The sequence below is a fragment of the Pinus tabuliformis genome, chromosome 5_2, assembly GCF_031772625.1.
Source record: "Pinus tabuliformis cultivar Carrire ecotype Pingquan chromosome 5_2, CPIR1, whole genome shotgun sequence".
Classification (NCBI taxonomy): Eukaryota; Viridiplantae; Streptophyta; class Pinopsida; order Pinales; family Pinaceae; genus Pinus; species Pinus tabuliformis.
In genome coordinates, this window is record NC_142306.1 from 147,205,559 (window position 1) to 147,217,104 (window position 11,546).

An 11,546-nucleotide genomic window follows, 5' to 3' on the forward strand; every position below is an offset into this window, starting at 1 on the left:
TTGTTGATATTGTAGACAAGGTATCCTCCCCGATCTATACTAAGGTATGTTAGTTTATTGTGATTTGGTTTAGATGACATGATATACCTTGCAGGAAGAAATAACAAATGGCTAGCAATATGGTAGACTACAAAGACTCCCTATGAATCATAAGAGTAGTATGGTGTTGGGAACTCTTCTAATTTTCCAGATATGCTGAGAAGCTTAAAGGAAGAAATAAGTAGTTGTAAGGCAGATAATGACATAATCATGCAGGCACAGGAGAAACAAGAAAAGGTAAATGCAAAGATACTTCAGATTTTGTCATATTTGCAGCAATAAGGAACGCATTGGATCAGCTATGAGCAGGAGGATAAAACTAATGGGGCATATGGTAGTAGGTCTTATGGTGGTCACAGGTCAGATAGATATAACATGGTTAGAGATGGCAGATTTTTGGACACTCCGGAGAGGAGAAGGGTAGACACATGTATTATTCTAGTTCTAGTTTAGATAGGCACATGATCATCATCGTTATCATCCTTACAAGAGGAATGATAGGGGATACTTGTTGGGTGAGTTTAAGAAAGCAATGCCACCTATTTTTGATGGAGAGATGAATAAACCACAAGATGCAGAGTCATGATTGCTTGGCATGAGGAAGTTCTTTAGGTTACATGACTATTCAAAGAACATGAAAGCTAGAGTAGCTACATTTAGTCTCAAGGGTAGAGAAACCATTTGGTGGTAAGACATGAAGAATGTCAGATGTATTCATGAGGAAGACTTGACTTGGGGTGAGTTTGAGTGGCTATTCAAGAAGAAATGTCTGTCAGAGAGATACTTTGATGTCAGGGAAAAAGAATTTTATGAGCTAAAGATGGGATCCATGACAGATGAGGAGTACACTAACATGTTCTTGGAGCTACTAAGGTATGTGCCTTACCTCATAGAGGAGGAGGCCAAGATTCAGAGGTTCATTAGTCTATTTTTGGTTTCATTCAAAGACAGGATTGAGTTCGATGAGCCTAGATCATTGGAGGAGGCCATTCGAAAGTTAAGGCATTTCTATGAACAATCGAAGCGTAGATTTGAGACTAAGACAAATTGGAAAGGTAATGCAAAGAAAAAAGGAAAATGGGATAGAAAGGGAGCAAGACCTCAGGGTATAGATAATAAAGAGAATGTTACACCATCTAATAAGTTCAATGCATCAGATAGAGGACATGGACATTGATTTGAGGGGAAGAATAAGCAGGCAAGCTGGAAGCCTATAGAATGTTGGACTTGTGGAAAAAACCATCGCAGGAGAGATTGTCTGTAGGATCAGGGTGGTAAGCCTCATATATATAGTTCACAGGACACACAGACTATTGGGGATGTTGGTTAGAGCATTCCTCGTACTTATGAAGCAGTGAATAACAAACAGGAAGACCATTAGGCATCTATCATTGAGATGGCATATAAGCTTTGTTGATCAAGTTATTTCTATTTTGATTGACCCTGGATCTAATTATAGCTATATTAGTCTTGACTTGGTGGATAAGTGTGGTTTAAGTAAGGAATTGCATGCATAATCTTGGTTAATGCAGTTAGCTACAGGTACAAAGAAGCAAGTTCATCATTGGGTAAGAGCTTTTGTATTTGATTTGAATGGTATGCATAATGCAACGCATTTGAATGTATTACCGTTGGGATCATACAATATGTTGTTGGGCATGTTTTGGTTGTATCTTCATAGAACCAAGGTGGATTGTTACGAAAAATCCATTGAGTGTGTTGATGACAATGGAGAACCAAAAGTGTTACAGGGAAAGAAGAAAGCCACAACAGTTAGGATGGTGACAACTATGCAAGCAAAGCATAGTCGCAAGAAAGGGTGTATGCTATTTGCATTTCACATTTCTAGTGACAAAGGTAAGGAAGTTGAGGATGCAGATGTGTTGAGAAGGTAACCAGTGTTACAATAGTTCAAGGATGTATTTCCTGAGGACATTACAGAGTTTCCACCTCATAGGGAAGTATAATTTTCTATTGAGTTGGTGTCAGGGGAAGCTCCAACATCAAAAGCACCTTATAGGATGAGTACAACTGAGTTAGTAGAGTTGAAGTTGCAGTTGAAGGAAATGTTGGACAAGAGATACATTAGTCCAAGTGTATCACCTTGGGGCACACCAATATTGTTTGTGAAGAAGAAAGATGGTACTCTCAGATTATGCATTGACTACAGGCAGTTGAACAAAGTGACCATCAAGAATAGGTATCTGTTGCCGAGGATTGATGACTTGTTCAATCAGTTGAAGGGAGAAACAATGTTCTCGAAGATTGATCTGAGATCCAGATATCATCAGGTACACATCAAAGAGGAGGACATTTACAAGACAACTTTCTGGACCAGGTATGGGCATTATGAGTTTTTTGTAGTTCCATTTGGCTTAACTAATGCTCCAACTACATTTATGTGCTTGATGAATAGTGTGTTGCATCTGTATTTGGATAAGTTTTTTATTGTCTTCATTGATGATATATTGGTATATTCTAAAAATGAGGAATATCATGCCGATCATTTAGTAACAGTATTGAGGTTATTGAGAGAGAATTTGTTGTATGCTAAGCTCATAAAGTGTAGTTTCGTTTAGACTGAGGAACATTACTTGGGACATGTTGTCTCCAAGGAGGGCATTGGAATAGATCCGGAAAAGATAAGGGCCATCATGGAGTGGGTAGCTCCTAGGAATGTAGACGAGGTGAGATCTTTCAAGGGGTTGGCAGGCTATTGTAGGAGGTTCATTAGGAACTTCTCGTAGATTTCTTATCATATCACACCATTGCAAAGGAAAGGTAAGAAGTTTGAATAGAGAGAGGAGCGTGAGGCTAGTTTTGAGCAACTTAAGTAGTTGTTGACACATGCACCAGTGTTAAAGATTGCAAATTTGGACAAAGAGTTTGTAGTATGCCTAGATGCTTGCAAGGAAGGACTTGGTGGAGTCAATATGTAGGATGGATAGGTGGTATGTTATGAGTTGCAAAAACTGAATGAACACGAGAAGAACTACCCCACACATGATCTTGAGTTGACAATGATTATACATGCGTTGAAGATGTGGTGACACTATCTTTTGGGAAAATGGTTTAGATTGATGAGTGATCACAATGGTTTGTCATATCTATTTGACCAACCAAATTTGAATGTTAGGCAGGCTTGGTGGTTGGCTACGATCAATGAGTTCGATTTTGAGATCAGATACATCAAAGGTAAAGAGAACAGAGTGGTAGATGCTCTTAGAAGACAGGTATAGGTAAATCACTTAGCAACTATGAGCTCCAAGAGGACAGACTTACAGGATAGCATCTTGCAGGTAGGTCAACAGGATGTCAGATATATGGAGTTTATGCACAAGTTGCAGTAGAGTAAAGTTGTAGGCACATGTGGTAGCACATGTATAGTTGAAAGTACAGGTATAGGTACAAGTGCACATGATGTGGATTATTGCCTCACAACGGATGGATTGGCCATATTTAGAGATAGGATATATGTGTCAGATAGTAGTGAGCTCAAGAAGGTGATCCTAAGGGAGTTTCATGCAAAACCATATTTGGGTCACCTAGGTTATTAGAAGACATTGACAACAGTGAAGATATTTTATTATTGGTCGAAGCTGAAGAGGGATGTAGCAAAATTTGTAGCTAGGTGTTTCAATTGTCAGTGTGTGAAGGTAGAGTGTAAGCATCTAGGTGGACTACTACAACTAATTGTGATTCTAGAGTGGAAATTGGAGGTCATTTCCATGGAATTCATCACAGGTTTTCTGAGGACAATGAGACAACATGATTCCATCATGGTTGTTGTGGACATGTTAACAAAGGTTTCACATTTCGTTCTAGTGAAGTATACATTCTCAGCTAGCGATGTAGCACAGGTATTCATCAGAGATGTGGTCAGACTGCATGGTGTTCCAAAGAAGATCATGTCAGATAGGGATGCAAAGTTCACATCCAAGTTTTGGAAGGAGTTATTTGTAGGTTTGGGCACAGAGTTGGCCTTCAGTACAAATTATCATTTGTAGATAGATGGATAGACAAAGAGGGTCAACACGGTATTGGAGGACATGTTGAGGATGTATGTGATGCATCAGTAGTGAAAGTGGGAAGAGTATTTAACATTGGTAGAATTCACTTACAATAATGCGTATCATGAATCTTTGAAGATGAGTCTGTTTGAGGTATTGTATGGGTGGAGTTGCAATACTCCTATCAGTTGGAGTGATCTAGTTAACAAGGTGTTGATTCGACCGAACATGTTGGCGGACATGGAACAGGAAATGCAGGTAATCAAGAAAAATATAAAGGAAACACAAGATAGGAAGAAGAGCTATGTAGACCGGAACAAGTTTTTCAAGGAGTTCCAGGTTGGGAAACAAGTGTAATTGCGTATCAAACTGAAGAAGAGCTCCTTATGGATTGGATCATGTGCCAAGATGGCACCATGGTTTTGTGGATCCTTCGATATCATTGAGAGGATTGGGCCAGTAGCCTATCGACTTGCACTGCCTTCGATAGTGAAAGTCCATGATGTTTTCTATGTGTCATTGTTTAAGAAGTATGTTAAAGACGTTGATTATTTGATTGCCTGGTCTGTATTGTAGGTGGAACCAGATGGAGAATTCCAGCTAGAGCCTTAGTGCATATTGCAGAAAAAAGTGCTCATGCTTTGGAACCAAGAAATCGAGTAGTTTAAGTGTAGTGGATGAACTTTGGTCCTGATGAAGCTACATGGGAGATGGCAAATCATATGCGGGCTATGTATCCTTCCTTGTTTTTCGGTTGAGGCAAAGTAGTTTGGTATATTTTTTGATGATGCTTCAATATGTACATACATATATGGATGCAAATACCTCCATGAGATATGTTATAAAACTCCAATAAGTGGTATGGGTGTCATGTCATTATGATGTTATGTTTTCATGTTGGTTTGCTTCTCAACAGGTTGATCATTGTAAATATTGCATCGAGCTAAGTTATAAAGCTCCACTGGTAGTATATTTTGCTTACAACATTTTTGTGGTTATAGGTGTTTTTGAACATCGAGGACAGTGTTCCCCCAAGGGGGAGCGTTCTGTAACAACTCTGGTGACAATTCCATGTAATAAAAGTTAATAAAGGAAAAATAATAACCACAGTTGATGGGACACTTATTACAAGCTGAATGTTGGGAAAGAAATCTCAGTGTGGGTGTTCATTTGGTTATTAATGGCTAAGGAAATTGGCAAAGGCAATGGCTAAGGCTTTTGAAAGGCGAAATGGCATTTTGGCACATTTATTTATGAAAATAATGGAAAATAGGAGAAAAGGGAGGTGAAAGGTCATAGGTTGCATGTGAGGAGGAAAATGAAGGAAAATAATGGAAAATGTAGAAAATAGAGGCCTCATTCATAAACAGGCTTCTAAGGGTTAATTGGTAACCTTTTGTCAGTTCAGTGTTGGGGCTCTCTCATACTCTTGGATACTTAGATTTTTCTTGGAGCACTTTTTGGAGGGTGTGGCATACTTGGATTTTTGGAGAAAGAAGGCAAACGAAGAGAAGGAAAGTGCAAGAGGACATCGAGATCAAAAAATAAAACGATATTTACTTGAAGGTACCAAGTTTCATGTATGTTTTCCTCACTAGTTTTGGCATGCATGGCATATGCATGTGGTTTTTCAGTCATGATTTGTCATTGGCATGGAGGATTGCCTGGATTGTCAGTGGATTTCGTAGCCTTGCCATTTCCTAGATAACCATGGAGATTATGGGTTTATTTCCTTGTTTTGTTTTGGTTGGTTCTCATGTTTCCTTAGATTGGGTTGAGTTATTAGTTCCTGGAAGCCCTGGTTGGACAAACACTCTAGAAGCCCTACAACAACTTGGGTTGAGTTACTAGTCTTGGAATCCTTGGTTGGACAAATGCTCTAAAAACCCTTGGTGGGTTGAGTTACTAGTCCTGGAAGCCTTGGTTGGACAAATGCTCTGGAAACCCTTGGTGGGTTGAGTTACTAGTCCTGCAAGCCTTGGCTGGACAAATGCTCTGGAATCCCGACAACAACTGTGGGCTGAATTACTAGTCTTGGAAGCCTTGGTTGGAACAAACGCTCTAGAAGCCTTGGAAGGCTTAGATAGAGATGAATCTGATGATGGTTTTGTGATGTCCGACTGTGAGGTGGAATCACTGTTTGATGGGTTGAGGTTGATGGACTTTGGAAGCCCTGAATGGTTTTGGATTGATGTGTTCTAGGAGATCCCACATTTATGCTTGGAATATGGCATGAGGGTGAATGGTTGAAGAGAGATTTGACTTAGCCATTCTATGGTTGGGTGGAACGTGGAAGTCCCACCCCGGGTTTGGATTTTGCATCATCAATATGAGGTTATTTCTCCTTGTATTTCTATGAGTATTATACTAGATTATATGTAGTTTATAGTTGTGATTTCATTGGTATTTCTGCTACTATTATGTTGGTTATATATATGTTTTATGATAGTAGCTATGTATGGCTCTCATCATGTTTTTACTTGTAAATGAATGAACAATGTATCTATGACTTAATGGATGAAATGGAAGTCAATGTGTTGAGGCATCAATGTCTCTTAGCAATTCTCAACTAAGTATGAGACCCCTATGCTCAAATATTTTATTTACACCTATAGATTGCATATTCGTGATATGTTTGAAGAAATTCCTGTCATGGCTAGTAGGGGTCCAGTCAAGGTCATATTCAAGTAATTTATTTCACATTGTCATTTCCATGTTATCTTACTGTTCTGAAATATCATTCTATTCTAAGAAGTGACCTGGGCTTTGGGCCTGAAAAAGTGGCTCAAATCCCAGGGACATTAGCACAACAATGTGCAAAAAAAGCCCTTGGACGTTGGCTTGCAGGCCTGTGAGAGTGTCCAAAGGTCCCTGAATGTTGGCATGCCCATAGCATGAGAGCATCCAAAGGTCAAGTGGTCCAAAAGCTCAGTGGGAACTAGGGGCTGGTTGGCAAAGAGGTTGGATTAGTTCCTGGGGGTCCTAATGCTGATGTTGAATGTCTGTATGGTGTGTTCCCTTCAGTTCCACTTCCTTAACGTGACTTAGGACATCGAATCATATCATAGTGGCCTCTTGTCGCATGTTTACCTCGACTGGCCAGTTGCTTGGGTAGATGTGGGAGGAGGGTGTTACATGCATATTGTATAGTATCAATCCCATTCAAAATGTAGTGATCAAAGGGCAAAGCATTTAGTTAAACATTTTCAAGACATTGTCTTCTTCATCTTTTGAACTTGGCTCTTTGCATATATCTTTTAAAGGTCTTAAATACTTCATATGTTTTCCTTTTTTCTATCTTGTATGAAAAAGATCTCTCTCTCTCTCTCTCTCTCTCTCTCTCTCTATCTATCTATCTATATATATATATATATATATATATATATATATATATATATATATATATATATATAGATATATATGTATATATATATATATATGATATATATATATATATATATATAAACCATATATAAATATAATAAACCAACATACCTTTTTGAATGTAACAAAAAATGTGTTAGCGTCATTGTAGACCTTGACCTTGGATAGTTGCATCTAACATCATCACAACCATTTTTATTTCGCAGTCTAACTATTTTCCCTTGCACTCTTATGTAAACCTTGCGATTAGATAAATAGACTAGATAATTCCATAATGATATCTATGACAAAATGCTTAACACATTAATATGTTATATTAAAAAAAAAATTATAAACCAAACATCGCTTAAAAAATAAATCAAATAACTTCTCAAATTCATTAGCCATGTATTCCATTGATAATTCACTTGACCTTAAATGTGATAATATAGCCATGACAAATGCTTCATCCTTCATTCCTTATATCGATTTCCAAGGTGTTATGGTCACATATTTTGGCATATTCTTGAATTCAAGGCTAATATTCTCCCACAAGCTAAATATTTCATCAATCAAATCTGTCTAGTTTTAAATATCAATTGAAAAATATTCATGCAATGTTGAATGCATCAATTTCTTTATGAAATTTATTTTCACATTGTTTATCATCAATTGGAAACCTTATCTCCATACAACATTGCTTCTAAAAATTTGTAACATCACATATTTCTTTAAATTCATTATGGATAAATATCATCCTTTGAATGAATATTATGGCATCACATACTCATTATTTATGTTATAATTTTATACTAATACCTTTGCTTTTGTATATATTAAACCAACATAAATGACAAATTCAACTATTTCAAAAAGAGGGTTATACTTTTTCATCCAATGTGTTCTAGGCTTTCTAGAATAATATCCTAATTTTAATCCCCAAATTAATAATGTATGTTTGTAAATGATGAAAATATAGAGAGCCTAACAATCTATTAGTTTTTAAAATTAATAATAACATACATCACTAGTTATAGGTAAATAAGGACAAAGTCATGGGGGGCTATGATTCCATGAGAGTGGGGAATGGGTAAGGGGGTGTTGTGTGGGGCTAAGATGCTAGTCCAATATTGTAATATTTTATGAAACCCATATTTGAATTAGTTAGGAAAAGGGAGTCATATGAACTTCTTGGGGAAGTCATATGGCACAATATGAGCATTCATATATTTACCATATTTTGAATGATTCTTGGGGGGGATTCCTTATTCTTTCTTTTCATTCATTCTTTCTCCCGCTTCTTGTAGAGAAGTAAATATTTCTATGGTATAGATCCATTGTTGGTGGGTTGTATGAGAGGACCATTTTTTTTTCTAGAAATGTAAGGATGACTAAGCACATGGAAGCATTGCCATTTTGACAAAAACTATTTGTAATTGAGAATATCTTGAGCTTCTATCATAAATATTTCCTGGCTGTCTATATTACAGCCTTAGAAAGAAGTGGAAAAACACGGGGACTGCATTGCTAGGAAGGGGATTCCTTTCTTTGTATTGTATGGGATAAAGGCGAAAGAGAGATAGTTAGTTGAGATTTCTATGTGATTTAATAGATTGCAACAACATAAAAGCTTGACTATTGGTGAGATATTAGAGTTGGCCTAGGGACTCATCCTTGTGGATTCATAGCCTCATCTTGAACATGGCTTATTATTGAGAGATCTAGAGTAGTGACGTCTATGGTTGAGTGGAATGTTTGACGTCTACAACTAGTTGGTGTTAAACATTGATAAAGACAAAGTTCTCTATTCTTTGTGAATTATGATTTGCACTATGTTAATGTTTTTGATGTAACTATATCTCGCATGAACATCTAATTAATTTATGTATCTTTGAATTATGTACGAGCTTGTAATTGTTCATATAATTCTTGATCATTACATAATATTTTGTTCTACTGCATGCTTATTGTTTTATTTAAAATGTTACCATAGGTTTTGATTTAGTTCAAGAACATGGATTCTTGAGGGCACCCTAGTGTGCCTTAGTAAGGGGGATGGGGACATTGCAATAATTACTCCCAATCACATAATAGTTGTATTTGAAACATTTGATCAATCAAATACATATCTACTAGTAACCTTCATTGGGTTAACAAGAATTAGGTATTCATTGATACTTGTATACAAATTGTAACTCATCAATGTTTTCAAGTAATGTCTATGAAAGTGTCGTGGCTATATAAATGAATATTTCTTTTAGCATGTTTGGGTTTTTATGGTTTCATTAAATTCGTTGAAATATATGGACATTATCAACCAAATTGTTCCTTCTTAATAAATCTAAAATATTTTTTGTGTCATTTTGATAACACCATCCTTTGAATTAACATTTGGCATTTATATTTTCTTACTAATCCCATAATTTTCATTATTATTTTTAGAGCTAACCATGGATTCCTAATCCAAATCAACAAAATTAGATCTCCTTCTTTTCTAATTTAAAATAGTTTCATCCAAATCAATAATAAGTTTATTGTCATTACGCGTGGAAACATTCTTAAGCACCCTTCTTTAGTGTTTCTCTATTTCTTTCTTTGAACTAGTGTGGCAACATCATTGACTCCAATGATAACTTAATAATTATTTGGGGTTGTTGAAGGTATAAAATGAAACTTTTCTAACCTTATTAGATTATTAGATTTCCAAAGGCAAGTGAACAGAGAAGGGAAATTTCCATTATCCTAGAAAATATCTTTGGTCATAAACATACTTTTGCTAAGGAGAAGTGGGCATTAGTTATCATGGCAGACATTCAATTAACCATTCAATCGACTAATTCACCACAATAAACTTAAGGATCATAATGGTACTAAAATATATACTTCTAGCTAATGAGAGGACTCAAATTTTGGAGAAGGAATCAAAATGGTGATAATCACATATCAAACATGTTATTACTTCATCATTGAATATATAGATCTATCTTCTTTCTCCCCCCAAAAAATGTCTATATTTCATGGGTTACTTATCATGTTTGAATGAGGTTTTGATTGGAAATTTAATTTCCTAGACATCAAATTAAGACTATAATATGCATGTCAATCTATATTATTGATGGTGGTAAATGAAGAAGATGAAGGTTGTGTTTGTTTTCTTTGTGTGTAGGTCTATTTATGAAAGCTATAATTGTAGTAGGATCAATTGGAGCTCACACAAAAGCTAAGGAGAACCATCATGTAATCATTTTATTCTGTTAAACGATCCATAGCGGATCATTATATTAGTTTTCATCCATATTGATGTTTTTAGAGTGGAAAAATTGGATGAAGTAGCTAATAGGGTCCTTTTTTATGGTGGTCCTAGTTTGGAAAATGGGGGGAGTGATAAACTTTAGGAACCATTTTGATGCCATAAATGACCACCTTTTGTGGTCCCAAACTTACTATGGACCTACATTCCATAATCTACACATTGATGTCTTTTCAATGTCAAGAGTCACATCAATAAAAAATTGTATGAAAATTTTATGCCTCCCAAAAGTTGACCAATCATGATTGACCACAATAATTCAAGAGGATGGCAAGTCAACCCCCGAAACTCATTGAAAGGAGGCTAGCCACATGAAGAATATGAATAAGACTCTAGAAGATATGAATTGTAACTCGCATTGAATATTGAATGGGTCAAATTTAACCCCTAGCTGGTTGTCTTATCGTGTTATAATTGGGCCACTAGGAGGAAAGGGGTTCCATTATATTCAAGTGCATTTTGTTCAATAATAGGGAAGGGAAGTGGGGTGTGGATATATGAAGAGTAGAATAGAGGGAATTTGTAGTATGTAGTGGCTCATGAGCTACAAGTATTAGGTAACTACACAAAGATTTCCTTCCCATTCATATTTGCACCATTTCCATTCTAGACAAAAGAGAGCAGAGTAGCCTCACCTTCTAATTGGGATATCTCTTGATAGGGTTTCCTAGATCATATTTTTATTTTTATTTTTTATTTATTTTTATTTTTTCACTTTTTTTTTTCAACATGTTATATATTGCATGCATAAAAACAAAATCAATAATAACATATTTGGAATCTAAAAAAATTAGCCCTTCATTGTATAGATTTTGGTTTACTTT